This window comes from Ovis canadensis, chromosome 13 (genome assembly GCF_042477335.2).
Source record: "Ovis canadensis isolate MfBH-ARS-UI-01 breed Bighorn chromosome 13, ARS-UI_OviCan_v2, whole genome shotgun sequence".
NCBI classification, from domain to species: Eukaryota; Metazoa; Chordata; class Mammalia; order Artiodactyla; family Bovidae; genus Ovis; species Ovis canadensis.
In genome coordinates this window covers 96,930,109-96,954,221 of record NC_091257.1, presented here as the reverse complement: position 1 = coordinate 96,954,221, position 24,113 = coordinate 96,930,109, and the positions used below count along the sequence as shown (strand labels likewise).

The following is a 24,113-nucleotide window of genomic DNA, read 5'->3' as shown; positions in this document are numbered from 1 at the left end:
CCCAGGGCATGACCCGGGGCTGGAGAGCCCTATGGGCTCCGAGCTCTGCTCCCATGGGAGAACCCCTGCGGTGTAACCGCGCCCCGCTTCGGGGGGTCCTGCCCTGACTGTGCGTGGGTCTGCCCTCCTCGTCTCTCCGTGGTTCCTTCTTTATGTCTTTAGTTGTGGAAGATCTGTGCTGGCTCTGGTCTTTTTCTCTGATGACTGTTCTGCAGATGGGTGTGAGTTTGGTGTGTCCGTGAGCGCAGCTGAGCTCAGGGTTTTTGCACGCTTCCCTCTTGGCCCCAACCACTCAAGGGGGCAAACACAGCCTTCACAGATGATGTGCAAGATGAATTTTGGACACAAAAATTTTGCACACAAGTAATCTTTATTCCTGTTAATGTATGCTTACAATTATCTTCCATAATAATACTAACTACTTAAAAATTTCTAGGAGTACTATTAAATTTGCTTTTTAAGTTGATTTACATTTTATATTTTTAAAAATCTTTTGGCTGCGACACGAGGCAGGTGGGATCTTAGTCCCCCGACCAGGGGTTTACGTTGTAAAGGGAGGTGATACGGAGTGATGTCAGGCCGCCAGCAAGAAAATTGCCCCAGCGTGTGTACGATTGAGGAACTGCTTGAATTTAATAACCCTGGAAGAAGGGGTGAGTAGATGCTCCATTTCACAGATGAGGAAACAGGCTGGGAGAGTCATACTGCTTATGGTTCTTGTAACTCATATGCAACGGGGCGGGATTTGACCCCAGGAGGTTTGGCTGTGGAGCTGAGACACGGAGGTGGCCTCTGTGTTTCCCACCTCCTGTGAGTCACATCTGTAAATAACCCCCTGGAAGGAAGGGCAAGACTGGCTTCTGACGGACTGTGTCAAGGGTGCTGGGGTGTCACCCCCTGATTTTGTCAGAAAGGATTGTCACGTTGGTCCTACCAGCAAACTCTCTTCTGTTGGTTTTATGAGTGTCTGTGTTGGGGTGTCCACACGGCAAGAAAATGAGGGTAGTCTCCTATTAAAAAGGAAACTCCAAAAAGAAGTCTGTGCATGTCAAGTCACTGCAGTCTTGCCTGACTCTCTTGTAACCCCATGGACTGTAGCCCTCCAGGCTCCTCTGTCCATGGGCTTCTCCAGACAAGAATGCTGGAGTGGGTTGCCATGCCCTCCTCCAGGGAATCTTCCAGATCCAGGGATGGAAGCCACTTCTCTTTTGCCTCCTGCATTGGCAGGGGGGGTTCTTTACTACTAGCACCACTTGGGAAGCCCCCTTGAGAAAAGAGCCTAGTTAAGTCCCAAATCAACCATCAGAACAGTGTCAGGCACTGTTTATCAACAAATACCTATTACATCCAATTATATTGTATGTCTGTTAAGGATAAAGCCGTTCTATTCTCACATTGCAAGAGTTGCTCCTTATTCCCTTCTGGAAGTTCTCTGCTCCCCACAGCATCATTCTCTACAGAGACAAGCTCATCCCACCTTGCAAGCTTGGGTTGATTAGTTCTTTTTTTAACACCTGAATGGTAGGAAATTATCTGTCGTCATTGTTCTCTGAAACGTTCTGAGATTTTTAATGTCAGGTACCTTTCGGCAGTTGAAAAAACCCGCATATGAGTTACCTTCTCGTTGAAAATGAATAAAAGAAAATAAGGCAGCAAACACGGAAGTGAGCAAGAATGGCAGCGCTGGTGGTTCTGGTTCATCAGCAAAATGGATTCTGCTGCTCCTGCTGCTGCTGCTGCTAAGCCGCTCAGTCGTGTCCGGCTCTTCATGACCCCATGGACTGCAGCCCACCAGGCTCCTCCATCCATGGGATCTTCCAGGCAAGAGTGCTGGAGTGGGGTGCCACTGCCTTCTCCCAAAGTGGATTCTGGTTTGTGTTAAATAACAGAAGCAGATGATTAACTAAAACGAGCAACTAGAATCATAAGGCCACAAGACGAGCTCAGAACTGCCTTCTGAAGACACTGTTGACTAGATCAGAACCATAGACCCAGAGAGTATGCTGCCATTGAGGTCTTCATGAAATTCCCGAGACAAACTTCATCTTTTTTTTTTTTTTTTTTCTTAGAGTTTCTGGATAAAGGTGCTGAGTCTGACTTTGGACAAACATCCATTCAATTTGCCAATTTTTTCCATGGTTCACAGGCAAGTGACCTGCAAAAAAAATCACATTAAGGCTTTAAAAGTCTACAAGTACCGGAAGAGCTTAAAATAGTTAACTCATCAACTAGCCTGGAATGAACTTGGGATAAGTTTGTCCAACATGTTCCTAGTTAGAACCAGAAAAAAAAAAAAAAATCAGAAAACAACTTCACTGGAGGAAAAGACAGTTCACATGTGGAGGTCAGATCAACCTTCCTTGGTAATGAGTGACTCTGTTACTCATGTTCTGATGGCCGATCCGATGAAATCACATTTTATCCCTACACATCTAAATGACTTTGTTCTAGAGATCCTGGAAGCTTGAAAATTATGCTAGTCTTCTAAAATAAACCAGGTAACTTGCTTTCTTTTCCTGTTTCCTAAAAGGCTTTAGATTATCAATACTTTAAAAGTTATAAAACCTATAAAACTACCCAGGCGTGGGCAGGACTGGCTACATAATTTGCAGGATCCAGTGTCAACTAAAAATGAGGAACTTCTTGTTTAAAAAGATTTAAGGATTTCAAGATAGTGGCACAAAGCATTAGACCAAGTGCCCGTCTAAGCTGGGGGTCCCATGCGCCTGCCTGGGGAAGGTTCCACACTTGCGGAGCCCGCCCTGGTATGGGCATGGAGGCGTTTGGCCACTGCACCAATTGCTATATTGATTATTGGTTTATCCAGGTTTTCTTTTTCTTCTTGGGTCAGTTTAGGTCATTTACATTTCCCCCCACCCAAAGCGCGACTGAGGCTGGAGGAACCCTCCCAGGATGGCTCCCTCGTGAGGCAGCAAGACGTCTCTACAGAGTTTCTCACACGGACCTAGAGCCCAGCTGATCCCTCCCAGTGAGAGCATGGCAGAAGCCACATTTTCTTTTAGGACGTAAGCTTGGAAGTCACACAAGTCATTTCTGCACTACCCTGTCGGTTATAGAGGCCTGTCCTGCTCAGTGTGGGAGACCACAGGAGAGACGAACCCTGGTGGTGGGCATCTCGGAGGCGGGTCCTTCTCTACAGAAGCTAATGATGATAACGGTAAGAGTCGTCGACCGAAGGGCTCACCCTGCGCCAGCAGTATAGCCCGCAGTCCGTACATATTACCTAATTTACTTATCTGTTTGGCTGTGCCACACAGCTTATGGGACCTTAGTTCCCTGAGGGATCGAGGCCAGACCCTTGGCAGTCAAAGCACAGAGTCCTAACCACTGCACCACCAGGGAATCGCCCCACGTCTTAAACGCACAGCAACAGCAAGAAGTCATTACCGTTACCAACCACAGGGCACACATCAGTAAACAGGTTTGGAGAAATTAAGGAACTTGTTTTCTCTTTTGTATAAAATAGTTTTGTTTTTTAAATACAATTATCTAGACCCACCCAGGTGAATTGGACTTCTCTGGTGGCTCAGATGGTAAAGAATCCGCCTGCAATACGGGAGACCCGGGTTCGATCCGTGGGTCAGGAAGATCCCCTGGAGAAGGAAATGGCAACCCACTCCAGTATTCTTGCCTGGAGAACCCCATGGACAGAGGAGCCTGGTGGGCTACAGTCCAACAAGTCACAAAGCATCGGACACGACTGAGCGACTAACACGCACCCTGGTGAGTCCTCGATTCTCAGCAGCAGCGTTAGTGACATTAAGGCTAAATAATTGTTACAGAGCTGCTGTCCTGTGCGCTGCAGAATACTGAGTAGTATCCCAGGGTCTCTACCTGCTAGAGGCCAACACCAACCTCTCTCGACGGTGACAGCCAAGGATGCCACCAGACGTTGCCAATGTCCCCTGGGAGGTGGAGTCACCCCAGCTGAGAACTCTGCTCATGCTGCAGTTTTGCTCTGTTGAGATATCACTTAAGTATGGTGCAAAATTTCCAGTGTTAGACGCAAAGGCCAGTCATTGAGTTGAAAATGAAAAGGAGCATGCATTCATTTCACAAACGTGTATTGTCTCCCTAGAGACCTATACACACAGCTGTAAAAATGCCCATACTGGCAGTCCTGAACTATCCAAGATATGTAGGGATGAGTTCTTAATTGTTGGAGATTAAAATCTGCACTATGGATTAGCAGTTGAACAAAGAATTGGCTTGTTGGGTCAAATGTGACTGACCAAATTAGGAACCACAGGAGCTACCGAGCTAATTGTAACCAAAGGGGCAGTTTACAGAATGCATTCCATTTACCCAATTCAGAAGGAATTCCACCTGCCTTTGAAGCAAACAGAGCTAAGGGAATGTATAGATGTCCACACCAGTCTTGGAAATTGCCTTGAGAATCTATTCATTATCAGTGTGTTTATCTTGCAATACAAACAGTTCCCAGGGATCTCATATTAGCCCTCAGAAAGACAACTGAGAAAAATGATTTGTGATCATGACATTATTGCTCAAAATACGTTGATAACTTAGTTCTAAACATTGGCTTCAGGAGACATGTGTGTCTCAACAAGTTAATACATTTGTATCTGCTGTCGAATAATTAGGTCGCTGATTAACTGGGTACAAATGTTATAACTGCCACAAAGACTATTATTCACTTGAACATATGGATGGAAATTCCTCAAGTTTGTAGCAACTTGTAGAAAGTTAAGCCATCAAACAGAATAAAAAGGGCTATGCGCTCTCGAGCTGCTGACTTAAATTTCGCACACCGTCAGAGTTGGGATTCAGGCATACTTGGTCTTAGCTATTTTGCCAGAACCCAGCCTAGTGTCTAGTACATCAGTTCAGTTCAGTTGCTCAGTCGTGTCTGACTCTTTGTGACCCCATGAACTGCAGCACGCGAGGCTCCCCTGTCTATCACCAACTCCTGGAGTTTGCTCAAACTCATGTCCATTGAAACCTTAGTTGAAACTCACGTCCAGCAAAAACCTTAGTTGAAAAAAAAAATGATCTTCAAAAGTTAATTAACTTCATTTCCTAGAAGACTGTCAAGAAATGTCATTCTGGAATGGAATTGAAGTCCCATTTCTTATCCTCCACCATGTTCCAAATTATCTTTTAACACCTTCTGATATAAATACCTGAACCACCAGCTCATCCTTTGACTCTGAGTGCTGATTAGATTTCGCACTGGAGTTGAACTTGGATGCTCCTATTGAGCTGGCCCAATGCTTGACTCATGGCTCATCTGAGGACAAACAGCGAGCCTGCCAAATCTTACCATACTGAAGGGGAAATTCTTATGACAGGTCTGAATGTCTGGCATCCTGAATATGCGTTACAGGGGGTCAGCCAGACCACCAAGTCCACTGTCTCTTCAATCTAAACTGACTGCAGGCTGAACTTCGTGAAATCACCAAGCTCTGTGAAATATTTCAAGGAATAACTGCATTCTGTGGTAATAAAAAAAGGAGTAAGAGCAAGGACTGTGGCTGATCACATATACTGAAAATCTGTGTGACAATTATTACAGCTAAATCTGTTTTTATTTTCTGTTTGGATGTCTTTCATTTATTTTTCATCAAAACTTAGCTTATTTCCTTGATTTGAGCAGAAGTGAATGTGTAACAACATAGTTTCTCAAATTAATACAGTGTCACTGAATTCAGAGTGAGGCTTGTGTATGTGTGATAGACACAGCCATGTGCCAGAGATTCCTTCCTCATTCATGCATAAGGGGAGGACACGTGCTTTAACGATGTGCTGTGTTGGTTGCCACTGTACAACAGCGGGGGTCAGCTCTACGCACAAGCGTCCCCTCCCTCTGGAGCCTCCCGCCCATCCCCCCACGTAAGTCATCACCGAGCACTGAGCTGAGTTCCCTGTGCTACACAGGAGCTTCCCGCTAGCTGTCTATTTTTAAGTTTGTTTTAAAGCATCAGCTCACTTTGGTTTTCATTTGACCATGGGCGGTGAGGTGGAATGGCCTCCAGTGTTCAGATGAGGAGATGGAAGCTTGGCAAGGTTAAGGAATGCGCCGCAGGTCACAGGCCCAGGAGCGGTAAACCTCGTCTTTCAGCCCAGTGTTCTTTGTGACCCCAGGGCACAGGTTCTCCATTTCTGTGACTTATGTCTTCAAGTGAGTATCAGAAAAAAATAAAACATGAAAATAGTAGACACCGCATCAGTTTGCGTTCATCCTTAGAAGGTGCAGAGCAACAAGCTGCCCGTGTGGGGCCTCTGCTGTCCTACGTGAATCAGGATGACCAGTAAGTGTTGTGAAGTGGTGGTGTGTGATTGCCAAGGCTGGGTCAGAAAAGGCACTGTGACTTTCACCTTGCACGCTCCTGGATCACTCTCTCTGAGGGGAGCCAGCCACCACGTCATGAGGACACTCAAGGCGTCCTGTGTAGAGGTCCACAAGACACACAACCGAGGCCTCCTACCAGCAACCAGGACTGACCACCAGGCCTGCGCGTGAGTCAGCTTGGAGATGAGTCCCCTGCCTCCCACCCATTCACACCTTCAAACAACTTAGTTATCTTGACTGCAGTCTTGCCAGACAGAACTGTCCAAGAACCCCTAAAATTTTTTTTGGTATAATTTGTTACACAGCAACAGCTAACTAATATAAAAAGGGAAGATGTTTTCAAGGGAGAGATTAAAACAGTGAACCGTGATACCTAAGATAAGGAAGGAAGGAAGTGAAGAAATGTAGGCTGTGCAGTTGGATGGATATACTTAATAAAGTCAAAACACCCCATCGTGGGGTACGCAGCCCAGGCCCAATGCACTCTGACATAATCTCTTGCTGACTAAGCATGTTCCATCCTGGTTCCATTGATGCCCTTGTTGTTCCTTCAACAAACCGAACTCACTCCTGCCTGGAGGCTTCTTCAAGCTGCAGTTCCTTTACCTGGTACATTCTTGCTCCAGGTCACTGCATGGCTGGCTCTTTCTCCTTCTTTGAGTCTCAGCGTTAAAATAGCTTATTCAGAGAAACCATCTCGTGTAGTAACCCCCCTACTCCCACCAAGCTATCTTGTAACGTCACCCTATTTTACTTCCTTCGTATTCCACAGCCCTGTCTAAAATGATTCTATATATTTGCTTGCCTAGTTACGTGTCTCCTCAACAAGACTGTAAGAGGGCCGGGGCCGGGAACTTCCCCGGCAGTCCAGGGGTAAGGCCTTGCCTTCTAACGCAATGGGTACAGGCTGACCCTTTGGCCATGGGGGGGTCATAATGTAAAACTGCTGGGTGAGTAAAAAGCAGCAGACACAGAGGACAGCTTGAATTCTGACTTACACAAAGAGTGCAAGCTCTGGCAACAGGGAAATGGCAGTTAGTAACTGGGAACACTGAGAAAGCAGAGAGGCGGGACGGAGACCGCTTCCGCCCCGGAGAGACCGCTTCCGCCCCGGAGAGACCGCTTCCGCCCCGGAGAGACCGCTTCCGCCCCGGAGAGACCGCTTCCGCCCCGGAGAGACCGCTTCCGCCCCGGAGAGACCGCTTCCGCCCCGGAGAGACCGCTTCCGCCCCGGAGAGACCGCTTCCGCCCCGGAGAGACCGCTTCCGCCCCGGAGAGACCGCTTCCGCCCCGGAGAGACCGCTTCCGCCCCGGAGGCAGTCGTGACTCACCTCCGGGAAGGACGCCAAGCTCAGCGGAAGCAGATCGCAGCTTCCGCGTGGAAATGGCGCTGCAGGCACGTTGACAAGGGTCCGGACGTGTAGCAGAGGAGGCGGGAAGGTATCTCACGCTTGAGCAGCCCTCCATCTAATCCGATCTGGAGAAGCTTCAGAAGGACCTGCGTTCAGTTCATCATGACTGCTTTGGCCCCTTAATATGGCCACACAGTGAAGCCAGTGTTATTTGGGGAGCCATTCCTCCAATTTCACAGAACACAGTGCGGCTTCAAAGACAGTCCCCCCAGCACGTGAGTGATCTCGTGTCCATTCGCTGCCGCACATCACTTTACGTTCCACCCTAACTGGACCCTCTGGGCCTGACATCGACACGCTGTGGGCACCTACTGCAGTAGCCTCCCCAATTATGAATTTACAAGCTGTTGACACAGCGCATGCAGACATTTTTTAATAGTAAAAGACAAACCCAGGACTAGTGTGGATTCTGTGCCCAACTGTCACTCAGCGTCTACAGTGGGGCAGCTCAGGCTTCAAGGTTCTGAAACCCAATCCCACGTCTATATGAACCACTAGCCTCTCAGAGCTCAGCGCACTGTGGAACTGTTAAATTCATGGGCAATGTACTAACCTAACCAAAGAAATCAATTTCTGTCTTGAAAGGGAAACAGGTTCTCCTCTTTCAGATGGAAGACATAAGTGTATGTTTTGAAAGTTGTTAGCACAGCAATAAGGAATTCATATTCATATTCAGGGACTGGGGTGATTAATAACCAATAATTCTTAATAAGAGTCTGATTTATTGATATGTGACAGCTGTCAGCCCACAGGCATCCTGTGTAGCAACTGGAATGTCTTCATTTCATTCAACCTGAAATACGACTCTCAGGAGGGTTCCATGAGTCACTTGAGTGGTGTAACCAGCCTTAGAAATTGAAAACAGCAGACCCAAAAAGGATGATCAAAGGAAATGAGAAAATATATCGACGATCATTTTCTGACAAAAGATATACAATATTTATGGGGCTTTCTTTTGCCTTTCAAAAAATATTTTGGTTTTTTTTTTTTCTTACTACATAATGTAAGTAGTACATCGTGATTCTTTTTGATCATCAAGACCAATAGTCATAGCCTGAAAAGACCGTCTTATGCAAGTCTCTCCATTTCAAAATTGGAACTGTCCTCCTGAATCCATCTCCTTTCACTGGAAAAAAAAAAAAAAGTTCATGAAAGAGCTCTTTGGGATTTTCAGTGGAGGTTTAGGGCTTTTGTTAGGCTGAGACTGGCTCCAAGGATAGGAGAGATGCTGAGCAAGAGAGGATGAGGAGAGAAGGTTAAGAATAGAGAACTGGAAGAGAAGCCAGAGAACAGGAGAGATGCCGAGAGGAAGCGAAGAAAGCCAAACAAGTCCGCGTACTGAGCAGCGGGGTCCACCGCTGGGGAGAAGCCTGCACAGCGATGGCTGGGAAAGGGGGCTTGAGAAAGGAAGCTCAGTGTGGAGGCTTCGCTGGGATCAATCACACCTCCCTTAGTCCCTTCTTTGCTTCCCCAACCGTATCCATTTCTGCCCTTCTGTCTGCCTGAGAGGCTAACCTCCGTGGTCCTCCAGATCCTTTGCCAGTGGCTGCATTTGGATTCAGCCAGCGGGAGCAAGTCTAAGCAGGAAAGCAGAGGATGGGAAGTGAGACAGGCCAGAACATCGCTTCTGTCACCCCTCAGGCCACATGTCCACCACTAGCTTCATCCTGGGAGATGACCTGTCCCTCTAGGAAGCCCAGCCTCACCATCAGCCTTCACCTACAAGAAGTATTTCCTCTTCTTGCCCTTTCAGGCTAAGTCCTCAGCACAGGCAGTGTTTCAGAAAGGTCTCTCAAGTCAGTGAAAGAAACAAAAGAAACAAATGTTTGTAACCAGCGGTTAGTAGTTACCAGGTGCTCCCAACATGAACTCATTACCCTCCTCCCCGCCCCCGAAAAAAGAAAAGGACTAATCCCCCTGTTCCTACAATGGCAGATGAAAGACACCATCATTGCCTACTGAGCACCAAGCTAATTTTTTTTAAGACAAAGCATTCCACCAGACAGAAGAACTTTAAGCCCTGATGAGATGACCTCTCAGAAGAAGGAAGTGATTGTTTTTTTTTTAAAAAAAAAAACTTTTTATTTTGTATCGGGAGATAGATGATTAAGAAACAATGCTGTGATAGCTTCAGGTGAACAGCAAAGGAACTCAGCCACACACACACGTGTCCATTCTCCCCCAAACTCCCCCCCCACATCCAGGCTGCCACATAACACGGAGCAGAGTCCCCTGTGCTGAATAGCAGGTCCTTGTTGGTGATCCATGTTAAATGCAGCAGTGTGTCCATGTCCATCCCAGACTCCATCCCCTTCCCCCATCGTTCCTCCCAGCAACCAGAAGTTCATTATCTGACTTTCTGTAAGTTCATTTGTATTATTGTTTTAAGATTCCACATAAGGGATGTCTCACGATATTTCACCTTCTCTGTCTGACTTCACTCACACCGGTCCCAACCATGTTGCTGCAAATGGCACCATTTTTCTTTTTTATGATTGACTAATATTCCATTGTATATATGTACATCTTCAGAAAGAACTAATTTTTTATTAGAAAATAAAAACACTTAGAAATAAGCCAAAGGAGTGTGAACTAGAGCCTCAGACGTAAAGGCGGCAACCAGACTCGTTCTTCCACGAAGCTTAACTGGAATCCAAGGACTCTTCTCTGAACCACACACCCAGACCCACGTGTGAACTCATTGCTTATGAAAGGAAGAGGACTCAAAAAATTGTGTTGGATTCCTCTGCCGAGCACTGGGTTGCCAAAATATTTAAACCAAGGATCTCCAGGCATCCTGGTGAGGTATTTTTTTCCCCATATATTTTGGCCCATAGCCCAATTATAAACCCCCTGAGTTAAATTATGTCCCAGGAATGATCACCTCCAAGAACAGTTGTGATAAAATTACAGTGAACTCATCAGGAACTTTGTGTGCAGCAAATTGATAAAGTCAGAATGAGGAAAAGTGTCCACTGTGGATGGGTCCAAAATCCCTTCTTGGGAGCAGTTTATCACGAGCTATCTGACCTACTTTTCCCATCAGCCACGCCTTCCACTAAAATTGTATTTGAACTCTGGGGTTCACATCACAGACTTAGGACTAGCTTATTATCTCATAATTTTGAAGAAGACTAATAAAGATAACCAATTTAAAAAGTGGTCAATTGGCCAACAATAAGTGATGGAGAAAATGAAAGAGGAATTTGAAGAGAAATTAGATAACTAGTTTGGAAAACAATTTTATAAAGACTTAACGTGCTTCTCAAGGGCTTTCCTGGTGGCTCAGTGGTAAAGAATTCACCTGCCAATGCAGGAGACGCAAGCGACATGGGTTTGATCCCTTGGTTGGGAAAATCCCCCGGAGAAGGAAATGGCAACCTGCTCCAGTATTCTTGCCTGGAGAATCCCACTGACAGAGGAGCCTGGCAGGCACACAGGCAACATCCTTCTCAGGGTTGAAGACCTTTATGTGTCAGACCCAGTAAGCATCTCAAAGCTTGAAAGGATTCTGATTTGACGGTAGCACTTGTTCTCCTGAAGAAAAGGCTGATAGCCCACTACACGCAAGAATCTCCGAGGCCTCTTCCCCAAATCCAGTTATCCTCTGCAGTAAGCCAAGACTGCGCTGTTTCTCACGACGTCTCCAGCTGTTTCCTGAGCCCTGACTGGGATAATTGCAGACTGTAATGAGAATGTCCCGAAACACCTCGAGGAAGGAATGTGTTGCATATAAACCGGCTCCTGCATGGAAATCCATATAAGTCCATCGTGTCTGGTCCATGGAACATCAAGATTCCTTTGCTCTCCTTCTCTCTCTTCTTCTGCACGTCTGGGCCAACTCTGCAATATTCGAGTGGGGACAGGAGTTCATTCTTGACCCAAGGACGATCAGTTCACATGGTGAAAAAGGTGAGGGAGCCTCCCTCCCGTTCCCTCAGCTACCAGCTTGTCAACAACCTCAGGAGAGGCAGCCTCTTTGAAATGCACCCCAGAGCGTTCACCTCTGCCCCTACCGAGCTGCTTCCTGTTAGGGACCCTGCCGAAGACGTGTTTCCCCCGCTCTTTCCTCTGAGTGTTCTTCGACTTTTAGAAACAGTTGTGTGTGCTCAGCCACTCAGTCGCGTCCAGCTCTTTGCGACCCCCTGGACTGTAGCCCGCCAGGCTCCTCTGTCCGTGATATTCTCCAGGCAAGAATACTGGGCCAGGTTGCCATTTCCTTCTCTAGGGGATTTTCCTGACCCAAGGATGGAACCCAGGTCTCCTGTCTGGGCAGGCAGATTCTTTACCACTGTACCAGCTGGGAAATGCTAGTGGCAACAACTCAAACACGTCAATGTTTTCTGGGTCATAGAAATCAGAAGGGGCTAATTTGAATTCTTTTTTCTCCTCTCTTCTTCAAATGTCGTATTTCTTTCCAAATTCCATGCCGCTCAAAACATGATCAAGATACATTTTTCACATAAAGTGCGATCTTGTTTTCTTAAGGATATGCCCGCCACAGAGAGCTAAAGCTTGGCTTGATGCACCTTTACCACCAATTGCAACACACAGGCACCCACACACATAACGCACACGTGTGTGTTCAGCCTTAGAAGAACGTCAGGAATGTGTTCATTTATTGATGAGGTCATAAAACATATATTCCCCTAAAGGTTTTCATCTCAGCTACTTTAAGGTTGATGGAATTAGGATCTGAATTTTATTTTTTTTTTTCACAACAGCCTGAAAAAATAGTTGAGCCTTGGAAAAAAATCATGTCCTACCTATGAGAAAGAAATATCAAAATGACATGTAATAGATGTTTAATAAGTATCTAGAAAATATCAAACTATGTCAGTAACCAGTTGTTACTCGTTAGTACTGATACATATACATATGTGTGTATAGTATATGCTTATATGAGTATGTATCAGTATTAACTTGATACATATACGTGTGTGTATAATATGCACTTATATGAGTATTTATGTATATATGAAAATACGATTTAGTGTGGAATTTGCTTGAAGTTAAATCTGTTACGGTATGTGGTAGAAAATTCCAGCTATAAAAAGATCCTCTTATTTTGCTAAATTTTTATTGAAGTATAGTTGATCTACAATGCTGTGGTAGTTTCAAGCGTACAGCAAAGTCATTCAGTTATACATATATACACATCTCTTCTTTCTCAGGGTCTTTGCCCTTATAGTTTATTACAAATACTGAGGACAGTTCTGTGTGCTACTCGGTAGGCCCTGTTAGCCATCTATTTTGTATATAATTGTGTGTATCTGTTAATCCCAAACTCTTAATGTATCCCTCACCCTGCCTTTCTCCTTTGGTAACCATAAATTTGTTTTCTATGTCTATGGAAGACCCTGACTTTGGAGGAAAAAATGGGGTGGCAGGCAGATTCAAAGATCCAGCCGCATTTTGCATCAGGCATCTAAAGAACAACCCAGAGCAATCATTTTCTGCTTCCTGTCCATCACGCTTTTTGCATATTTCTTGTAATTAGCTGCCTGCCTGGCCCGTTCTCATAGCACTCATGCTCCAGGTGTCTCGTGAGCACTGAATGGCAGTCACCTTCTTCTCTGAGACTCAGCCTGATGCGCGTCTTCGAAGCCCCACCAGGCTCCGCTCTGGCACCGGGAGGAGGAGACAAACCAACAGTGTCTCCTCGCCCGACTCCTTGGCAGGAGGCAGCCTGCTCCCCGGGGAGGGTGAGGACAGGGCCCGGGAACCGGGTGAACTCCACTCCCCGACGTGGGCTGAGTGAGTCACACCCAGGCCTGCCGTTGCTTCTCCTAGCTGGGTCTGGCAAGCCCGACAAACAGGCAGTTTGCCTTTTGATGTGTCCAGACACAGGAGTGATTCAGCCTGGCCCTCTCTGGAGGGAGCGTGGAGAAGCTCTGGAGGGCAGGCAGCCTTTGTGAGGTCTCTGCTCCACAAACTCAGGATGAGGGCTCCTCAGTCACTCACCCCCTCTCTTTCCCTGAAAGAACCGGAGGATGAATCACCGGCTTGAAGGAGCCTGTTCTTTCCTTCCTAATAAACAGAATTCAAGCCTCCAAGCCCTACTAAACATTCCCTCTGACACGGCCTGTCTCCCCACAGCCGGAAGGCATCGGATGGCAAGGAGCGTGGTTTGCCCAGGTAAACACACTTCCCTTGTCAACTGCAGGCTGTTTTCCACACGGGGGTTCTAAACCTGGAAGGTGGTTGAGGCGAGATCTGTGATCTCTGGAAAGACCATCGCCATCTGGGTGGATGTGTGTGTGCGGATTTGGGGGGACAAGGTTCACAGCTGGGAGCTTGTGTTTCTTAAGTTTGTGCTCGGAGCCAGGCACTGTCCTCAGCACGCATTTAACCCTCCCGACTCACTCAGGAGCTGCTGCTGCTATTTTCCTTATCCCCACCTTGCGAATCTCAAATTAACCAACCGATAACACCAACCAACAACCACGAGTCAGACCCGGGACGCTGGATCCGGCACGTGAGCTCCTGTCCCGGCACTGCAGCGCCTCCTGCGGTGAGACAGACCTAAAGCAACTGATGTGTCCTGGGTTCCGGCTTCCCTGGTGACTCAGACCGTCAAGAATCTGCCTGCACTGCAGGAGACCCAGGGTTCAATCCCTGGATCGGGAAGATCCCCTGGAGAAGGGAAAGGCTACCCACTCCAGTGTTCTTGCCTGGAGAATCCCATGGACAGAGGAGCCTGGTGGGCTATAGTGCATGGGGTCGCAAAGAGTGGGACGTGGCTGAACTACTAACACTTTCACTTTGACTTAACTGAATCTAGTCTAAGTGGGAAACTGTGAAGAGAATTTAGACCCAACAAAGGAGAAACAGAAAGTGATCTGGGTTATCTGTTGCTTAGGCTACCAGGATATTTAGCATACTTTCCTGGGCTTCGTAGGTACAGCTTATGTAAAATCTCACGAGCAACAGCTGCCTGCAAAATTCATCTAATATCCCCAGAAACTGGGTTTCCTCCCTTGGATCTTTGATGTCCCTAGACAAAGATACTCTGTCTCCCCACCGTCGTTTCACAGAGAGTATCTTCTCTAGGGACACACACAGCTAGGGAGATGGGTCTTCATAGGCACAACAAGTTCACATTTAATGAGACAAGCATTGTCCACAGTCCACTGTTTCTCTCTCCCAATGTAACGTGGGATACGAATTTATTCTTGGTTCCCAGGTAGTTCAATCAGTAAAGAATATGCCTACAATGCAGGAGAAAGTGAAAGTTGCTCAATCGTGTCCGACTCTTTGCGACCCCATACAGTCCATGAAATCCAGGTATCCCGCATTGCAGGTGGATTCTTTACCAGCTGAGCCACAAGGGAAGCCCACAGTGCAGGAGACTGGGTTTCAGTCCCCGGGTCGGGAAGATCCCCTGGAGAATGTAATGGCAACCCACTCCAGTGTTCTTGCTTGGGAAATCCCATGGACAGAGGAGCCTGGCAGGCTACAGTCCACGCGGTTGCAGAGTCAGACGCAACTTGGACAACAAACCACCACCATCATCGTGGTCACAGGCTCTGGTGGAAGGAGTCAAGCTCTGGAATCAGTCCTGTCTGTTATTTAATGGTGGGAAGCAAGATGCCCATAAAAACCATTAGCCATGGAAGTGTTAGTGGCCCTACTATTATTTATACTACTTATGGACTTTGTTTGTGGGCCAGATACTGTGCTAGAAGTGTGGCATGTGTTACATTGTTTAATCCCCACAGCTTTCCACGGGAGGGACTCTTATTATCTATGTTTTGCTGATAAGAAACAGAAGTGGCCAGAAGTCGGGCAAGAAGTTGACTAGAGCCACACGCGACAGAAGCTCCGACCGGGAATCGAACTAACGTGACCGTCCCGCGAGATGCCTGTGCACCGCTGGGTCTGGGAGTGTGTATCTGTGTGTACGGGTGTGTATGTGTCCAACTGGTCACCCACACTTTCTTCAGTGAAAACTCACATTTCTACCCCTCGTTCTTCAATTATAATGTATCTTTCCAAAACGGTCTGAAGCATAGAAACTAGTTTAGCATTTCTTTGATAGATGTCGTCTGCTTAATGACTTTATTGGTGAGTGTTTTAAAGTAAACACATTTGTTCACCAGAGGAGAAACAATAATCTGGGGAAACTGCCTCGCCTTAAATGAAAGACTGAACCTGGAACAGAAATCCACAGGCTTATGACTCACCTCTGACTCACTCTCCCAGTCTGCTCGGAAATCCAGGAGAAAGACTTAGAGCCCAGCTGGGTGTCACAAGGCTGTTTTTCTGGTTGTTGCCTTCAAGATGCAAGGACGGAATCAAGACGCAGAATCAACAGTGCGTGAAAAATGAAAAACCAGCTTTGCAGGCCGTGTCTTGTTCCAAGTTCAGAGGTGGAGATGGTTCCAGTGGCTGCTTTCATGGAGGAAAGAGTAGTATTTGGATATTAATGGTTTACCAAGTTGTATTTTTTGCTCTATTTTTGAACTTTGCTAAGCAAAAACCTGCACCTTCTGAACCCGGACTCTGAACGTCCTCTCTCTAGTTTACTATAAAAAGAAGATTCTTTAATAAAAGCTAGGGGTGGGATGAGAGTTTAAAACATTCTTTAATCTTAATAGCTTTCCTTGTGGTTCCTGAATTTATGGCTGAACAAGCACGAGGGGGTGAATGGTAGGCAGGAAACACAAGTAAAACATTGCCTTCATTTGAGGTCCTGATTCAGGATGAAGAAGCAAGGAAATTATCACACCAAAGGTGGCTGACCTAAGTGAACAGGGCACCCTTGGAAGAAAACAACACTTGACAGGAAGCGAGACGGGAGCTCTGCTGTCAGGAAATGTGCGGAGTGCTGGAAGATTCTGCAACCCAGGTCACAAACAGGCAGGCTCTGAGCCAACTGAGGGCCTCAGGAAGGCTTTGCTTGGCTTGTAGGGTATGTCTTAAACTTTTGAATTCACCAACGATTTTTAAAACTCGGGAGGTTCCATTCTCCAACCTGGGATCTCCACTTCTGTTGGAAAGCAGTTCCCGTGGCATCGTCCATGCAGCCTGGTAACGGAACCCCCTCTGAGGAGGTCAGGTCCTCTCTGGTTTGCCCTGCGCTCCACTCTCTCCGGTAGTCTCCCACTGGTCTGTTTCACTCGCTGACGCCCTTGCCTCACCCTCTTCGCCCTTGTGGCGTTAGCATGTGTTAAAGGACCAGGCGCAAGACCTTCTTTTAACTCCAGCCCCCATTCCTGTCCCTCCAAAATGAAAAAGAAAAAAACAGTTGAACAAGTAAAAGTCTGTCTACAGATTTCTTCAGCTGTGAAATTCTGTAAGAGGAGAGCCCCGCAACCCACACATCTCCTGTCCTGAAACATGGCTCAGTGCCCCGAGCGTCTGCTCCTCACTCCCCAACAGTCGCCAGGGAAGAAAGATGCCTCGTCCTCTAGAGTCGGTCTCATTTCCCTAGCGATTAGCAACAGGCATGCTCATGGATGTATGTGTTTCAACTGAAACCTCTGAAAAAGCGCCCTAGCTCTTGTAATGTTCTCCTCCATTGTTAAAGAGCAGGATTCCTTACAGCGTTGCTTCGTGACTAACAAAGGTTGGGTTTGTGTTTCCCTCTGAGCAGCTCCTCAGCACTCCCACTGTCGACGCAGGAACCTTCAGGCAACAAGGAGATGAGGCAGCGCCCCCAAAGGCCCTGCACCCTGACACAGAGAGCCTGACCTCTCCCTTACGGCTGTTCCAACGTGCCCGAGAGACAACATGCAGTGTCCACGGCAGGCACTCCGACCCCCGGATGCTCAGCCGTTATCCAGCACTCAGTGAGGGAGACAGGGAGGGAGTGAGCTGCCCTGCTCATTTACTCCTGCAGAGATACGGTGCCTAGAAAACAAGTAAGCACCACTGTGCTTACTGAAAGCACAGTGCTGAGGGGCTCAGCTCCCCAGCCCAGATATGAGCAAACGATAGACAGCATTGACCCCGATCCACCTTTCAGTGGCTTCTCCATCAGGGGGCAAGAGTATAAAATGACACCTACCCCGCAGGAGGACACCCGCCCCGCAGGACGACACCTACCCTGCAAGATGGCTGCAAGAGTTAAAAACAGCTAAGCACGCAATGCCCTGAGCTCAGACCCTGGAATACGTCTGTCGTGATAAGGGCAGTGATAGCAGCAACCGTACTTACTGAAAACCAGGAGCACTGGCCTCTGTCACCTGCTTGACACCCTCAGCGCGCCACGGGGCTGGCAGGACCCTAGTTCCCAGCCGGGTCTTGACACCCTCAGGGCACCATGGGGCTGGCAGGACCTTAGTTCCCAGCCGGGGCTTGACACCCTCAGGGCACCATGGGGCTGGCAGGACCTTAGTTCCCAGCCGGGGCTTGACACCCTCAGCACGCCACAGGGCTGGCAGGACCCTAGTTCCCAGCCGGGGCTTGACACCCTCAGGGCACCATGGGGCTGGCAGGACCTTAGTTCCCAGCTGGGGCTTGACACCCTCAGCGCGCCATGGAGCTGGCAGGACCTTAGTTCCCACCTGGGGCTTGAACCTGTGCCCTCAGCAGTGAAACCACAAAGTCCCAGCCACCAGGCTACCAGGGGATTCCATCATGCTTTTTTTTTTAATGAGAACCAGTAATGGACTCAGAGATGTTAAGAAACTTTCACAAGATCACACAGCAGTGAAATGTTGGAGCCAGAATCTGAATCTAATGTTTGCCATCCTAACCACACTGCTATCTACTTATTTAATGTTCGTGAAAATATTGGAAGTGGATGCTATCGATGGCTCCATTTTACAGATGAGCAAACTGAGGCCCTAAACAGTTGAATAACTTGTCTCAGGTCACCTGCATCAGGAGTCTCTTATCCACTGTCCTGCATGCCAGGCACTATACAGAGTCCTCCACACACGGTTCCGTTTGATCTTTGCAAACCATTTAAAAAAGGGATTATCACTCCATGTTATAAATTGGGACACTGAGACTTGCCGACATGCTGTAAGCTGCTTCCAGTTGTCACCGTTTCATCTCTAAGTCATGTCCAACTCTTTCGTGACTCCATGGACGGTGGCCCGCCAAGCTCCTCTGTCCACGGGATTCTCCAGGCAAGAATACCATTTCCTCCTCCAAGGCATGTTGCTGACCCAGGGAACGAACCCACGTCTCTTGCATCTCCTGCACTGGCAGGCAGATTCTGTATCCCTGAGCCCCCTGGGAAGCCCGGATTCTAGTTACACAGTGGTGATACAGTGTTCCTGCGATCCAGGTCTGGCTATGGCTGGCCACAGAGCCCTTTACTGCCACAAACCCAGCGGCCACCTCCCCCTGTTCCCTGGGCCCACATTGCAAGTGGGCTCTTCTCTCCCTCCCCTGGGTCTCTTTTTCTCATCAGTGTAAAAAGCTAGGATTCTTTAGAGCTGGCCTCACACTGGGACTAAACTTTAATCTCAGGAACTCACGCAAAGGTCACAGGTCCTGAATAGAGACCTGGAGGTCTGCCAATGATTGCCAGCTGAACCCCGTCACCTCTGCAACTCACTGCAGTCACTGGGTTCACCTATTACAAAACCCAGTGACATCTTCTGCTGGCCTTTGAGACAAACAATTAAAAACTGTTCTCTCACCAAACAAGTAGAAAACTCAGAGAGAAAAGTTCACCCCTTTGAAAAGTCTTCATGTAAACGTAATTGGTCCCAGCTAAGAGACTGATCAGTTAGGTTTATAAACTTACCTAAAAGGAACAGTTTTCTCCCTAAAACGTGGAAAAGATCAGGAAGCTCCAAGTAGATAAATGCTGAGATTCAGTCTGTATCACTTAGGGTTTGTTCAGTGAAGCAGAACCAGGGTGAGCGATCTGGAAGAGGGATTTCCTATGGAACTGGACCTTATGCAACAGTGGGAGCAGGGCAAGGCCCCTCCAGCCAGGGTCTCTTCACTCCCCTCTTCTAAACCCGGCGCGGATTTCTCCTGCAGGCAGCCCTGTGTTCTTGTGCGAGAGAAACCTTGCTCACGGGCGGCACTCGTTGAGGGCGACACTTCTGCAATTTGCTCTCAAACAGTTCTGCAGAAAAGCAACGTCTGTACATACTATATTGGGCTTCCCGGGTGGTGCCAGTGGTAAAGAACCCACCTGCCAACGCAGGAGACGGAAGAGAAGCGGGTACGATCCCCGGGTGGGGAAGGTCCCGTGGAGAAGGCTGTGGCAGCCCACTCCAGTATTCTTGCCTGGAGAATCCCACGGACAGAGGAGCCTGGTGAGCTACAGTCCAAATGGTCGCAAAGAGTGGGACACGACTGAAGCGACTCAGCACACATGCGTACACCGTATTACGGGCTTCCCCGGTGGTGCAGCGGTAAAGAGCTTGCCTGCCAGTGCAGGAGGTGCAAGAGATGTGGGTTCATTCCCTGGGTCAGGAAGATCCCCTGCAGAAGGAAATGGCAGCCTGCTCCAGCATTCTTGCCAGGATAATCCCATGGACAGGGGAGCTTGGCGGGCTACAGTCTGTGGGGTTGCAGAGAGTCGGACACGGCTGAGTGCGTGCACACCAATTATATTAACACACACAGTACATACGACATGGCACATGGTCTCAGAGGCAGCAACAGGAGACGTGGCAAAAGGTGAATTAGAACATGGGCGAGAGGTGAAAACGGCATTCCTGGTGTTCACAGAACGTCCTTTTCCAACATGTTTGCAGTTTGAGATTTTCAAAATAGTTGAAATTTTTTCAAAAGTGCATGAATGAATGCATGAATGCATGAATTCACACAGCGGAATATTATTTGGCCTTTAAAAAGAAGGAAATCCTGCCAAGTGCAGAAACGTGGCTGAACCCTGAGGACACTGTGCCAAGTGAAAGAGCCACCATATGGATGACCCACCTATACGGTCCATATAGCCATGGTCCACCTGGAGGACAGCTTCAACCTGATCAAGCTCACAGAGCGAAGGATGGGACGGTGGGGGCCGGCTGCTGAAGGGTGTGCCCGTTATGTAAGATGAGTAACTTCTTGAATGTGCTGTGCAGCATGGGGTCTAGAGATAACACACAGCCTTACACACGGAAATTCTGGTAAGAGGATGGATCTCACGTGAAGTGTTCTTATCGCAATAAAATTCAAAAGCAATTTTTTAACCCAACTCACCGCATATCCATCCACAAGAGTAGAATTGTTTTGAGTTTCCACCTGGCTTCCTGGGAAGATAAGCCCTTCAAGGAATACAGTGGCCCTCCCTGTCTTTGCTGAGTCAGTTCAGGGTCAGACATTTCACCTTTAGCAGGGTGCTGAGTCTGTAACTTACAAGATATTGTGTACAACATTATCTGCTTTGGATTTAACACACATATTGTAATGCGCTGCTTTACTCACTCACACAGACACCCGTGGTCTTGTCCCCGTTGACACTGATCTCAGCCGTGAACTTGATGCCGCACTTGCCCCTGTTGTCAAGTCACACTTTAACCGGAAGGCCGCACACCTCCTTGGCCTCCCTGAACCTCCCACAGGAGCTCAGGCGTGACTCCGCCAGGCCTGACTCCCTCTGTGGGTCTCGTCCTCCTGCGGACTGGCTGGGGCGAGCAGCGGAAACACTGCTGCGTGAGGCGGGAAGCGACGCTGTGGACCCGGCCCGGGGGCTCGGCCACCCGGCGGCCGGCGCGGCGCCTCGCCCTCGGCTGTCCCCAGGGCGGCTCGCGGAGGGGACGCCGCCCCAGGGCAGCCGCAGTCAATGAGTAACTCGACCCCGCCGCAGGGCGCACTTCATGACCTCTCCTCCGAGCCCAGCGGAAAACAAGTCCCAGCACTCGGAACTGAAATCCATCAACCTCAGACCTTTTACAGAGCCTTCATAGCAGGAAGAAACCGCTGCTCTGAAAAACGCACATCTCAGCATAAGTGAGAATCGCGCTTTACAGTCCCACCACTTTTATCTGTAAGAGACAGGAAAGAGGAGAGGGAACAGACAAAACACGTAATAAACGTGAGCTTAAATCTCCGAAACATCGCAAGCATACAGAAGAGCATTCACCACCCAGCTTTGTCAGACCTTAACGTTGCCCGTTAGGCCCTAATACTTCTGAGAAATGGAATAAGACAGATGGAGCTGAATTGTTTCCCTCTCTGGGCTTCGCCAGTGGCTCAGGGGTAAAGAATGCGCGTGCAGTGCAGATGTGGGTACCATCTCTGGGTGAGGAAGATGCCCGGACGAGGAAATGGAGCCCCACCCCAGGACTCTTGCCTGGAGAATCCCATGGGCAGAGGAGCCTGGTGGGCTACAGTCCACAGGGCCACAAGGAGCTGGGCATGACTGAGCGACTAAACGATAACGAGTCCCCCCTTCCTCTTTTCTCAGAGACAGTGGCTCTCCTGACTGTGCTATCCGTTACCCCAAACATGGTTTATGATCACTACCTATGCTGCTGAGTCGCTCCAGTCGTGTCCGACTCTGCGCGACCCCACAGACGGCAGCCCACCAGGCTCCCCGTCCCTGGGATTCTCCAGGCAAGAGCACTGGAGTGGGTTGCCATTTCCTTCTCCAATGCATGCAAGTGAAAAGTGAAAGGGAAGTTGCTCAGTCGTGTCCGACTCTTCGAGACCCCATGGACTGCAGCCCACCAGGCTCCTCCGTTCATGGGACTTTCCAGGCAAGCGTACTGGAGTGGGGTGCCATTGCCTTCTCCTATGCACATATCCATAATACGTGGTATTGTTTCACGTGTCTTTCTGTAATTTGCTCTTTATTCAACAGAATGCTCTTGAGATCTTGCCTTGCTGATACTGTTCATTTGGGCTCCAGCTCACTAATTTTAACGTTGGTGTAAGGTGCCGTTGAAAGACTTTGTCCCCATCTGTTTACCCGTCAGCTCGCTGCTGGGCCTTCGGTTTGTGTCCGGTTCTCACGCTCTCACGCGCTCTCACGCTGCCCTGCTGGCAAGGTCCGCGCGCTCGGTGCGAGGGCTCCTCCCGGACGTCACTGCGCTGCTGGGCTGCACTTCCGCTTTCTGATTAGACCTCGACAGGTGCGTCCACCACGTGGGTGCAGTCCCGGCCCCTGCTCGTCCTGTGTGACGTTCTTGCTGCTGCGCATTTCAGCGCGATCTTATTCCAGATATTTGGTCCACCCTCAACCCAGTGAACCAAACCCCTGAATTAAAGTGAGTACCTATAATTCACTGGGGAAAAACACTCATAAGCATGTAACTTAAAATAGCATCACTTTTATCCCTTATTCCTTATACATATACTTGTATTTTATATAAAATGCACTTACCTCTGAAATAAAGTAACAGCCTTCTAACATAAATGTCAACATCATGCTAATAATAATCATTTAAAAATAACAGCTAATATATATTGAGTATGGACTGGGCATTAGGAGTTTTCTGCATTCAATAAATGCAATACCTCACTGTGACCCCCTTATTTAGACACTACTATTATTATCCCAATCTTGTCAAGGACCTGTTGTTGTTGTTCATTGTTGCCGTGTGGTCGTTCAGTCACGTCTGACTCTGTGACCCCGTGAACTGTAATGCACCAGGCCTCCCTGTCCATCACCAACTCCTGGAGTTCACTCCGACTCATGTCCATTGAGTCAGTGATGCCATCCCACTCTCATCCTCTGTCGTCCCCTTCTCCTCCTGCCTTCAATCTTTCCCAGCATCAGGGTCTTTTCTAGTGAATCAGCTCTTCGCATCAGGTGGCCAAAGTATTGGAGCTTCAGCTTCAGCATCAGTCCTTCCAATGAATATTGAGGGTCAATTTCTTTTAGGGTTGACTGGTTGGGTCTCCTTGCAGTCCAAGAGACTCTCAAGAGTCTTAAGCAACTTGGCCAGAGCCATATGGCAAGGAATTGGTGAACACAGTATTTGAATCATCCCTCTAAGCTGCGTAGCCTCAGAAAATTTATTTCCTTTGCCACCATTTCCTCACCTGTAAAAAGCAGGAAAATCATCACACTTGTCTGCTAAGGATGGATCTGATGATACATTACAGGTAACGCAGAACAGTCTCAAGTGCATGGAAAGCCCTTCAACAATGATTAGCTATCATTATCTTTCTGTTTGTTAACTCTGCTGTTATAAATACACTTCTTAATATTAAAATGAAAAGCTAAAATCGGAGGCCTCTGCTGTCACAAGTATCTCATTCTAAGGGCTTCAGATAATTCCGACCACCACTATCTCTGCTCAGTGTGTCTTTATCCGTGCAAGACGGTGCTCACTTTGGGTCTGGCTTATAAGCAGGCTCACTAGTTATTCTGAGCACCGTTTCTGTTAAAATCCACAGGAATAAGCGATGCAATGGAATGTGTACACCCAGTTCTAAAGAAGGAGAAATGACAATAATCGCCTAGGCCTCCAGAGAGGAACAGTAAAGAGGTTTTGCTT

At 48.0% G+C, this 24,113-nt stretch overlaps 1 long non-coding RNA gene across 3 annotated transcripts; it reads right to left on the bottom strand.

Annotated features, from left to right (window-relative positions):
* Positions 1-351: 351 nt before the first annotated feature.
* On the bottom strand, positions 352-21,453 carry LOC138417832 (uncharacterized). 3 transcript variants are annotated; one of them, XR_011248314.1, is made up of 4 exons: positions 20,210-21,406; positions 19,454-19,973; positions 15,933-16,140; positions 352-2,155 (listed from the first exon to the last, which is right to left on the bottom strand). It is a non-coding gene; the product is annotated as an uncharacterized lncRNA (long non-coding RNA). The 3 variants fall into 3 exon arrangements; XR_011248316.1 differs by lacking the exon at positions 19,454-19,973 and having other exon boundaries at positions 15,933-16,137; positions 21,098-21,444; XR_011248315.1 differs by lacking the exons at positions 352-2,155; positions 19,454-19,973 and adding an exon at positions 12,813-15,311 and having other exon boundaries at positions 15,933-16,137; positions 21,098-21,453.
* Positions 21,454-24,113: the final 2,660 nt, after the last annotated feature.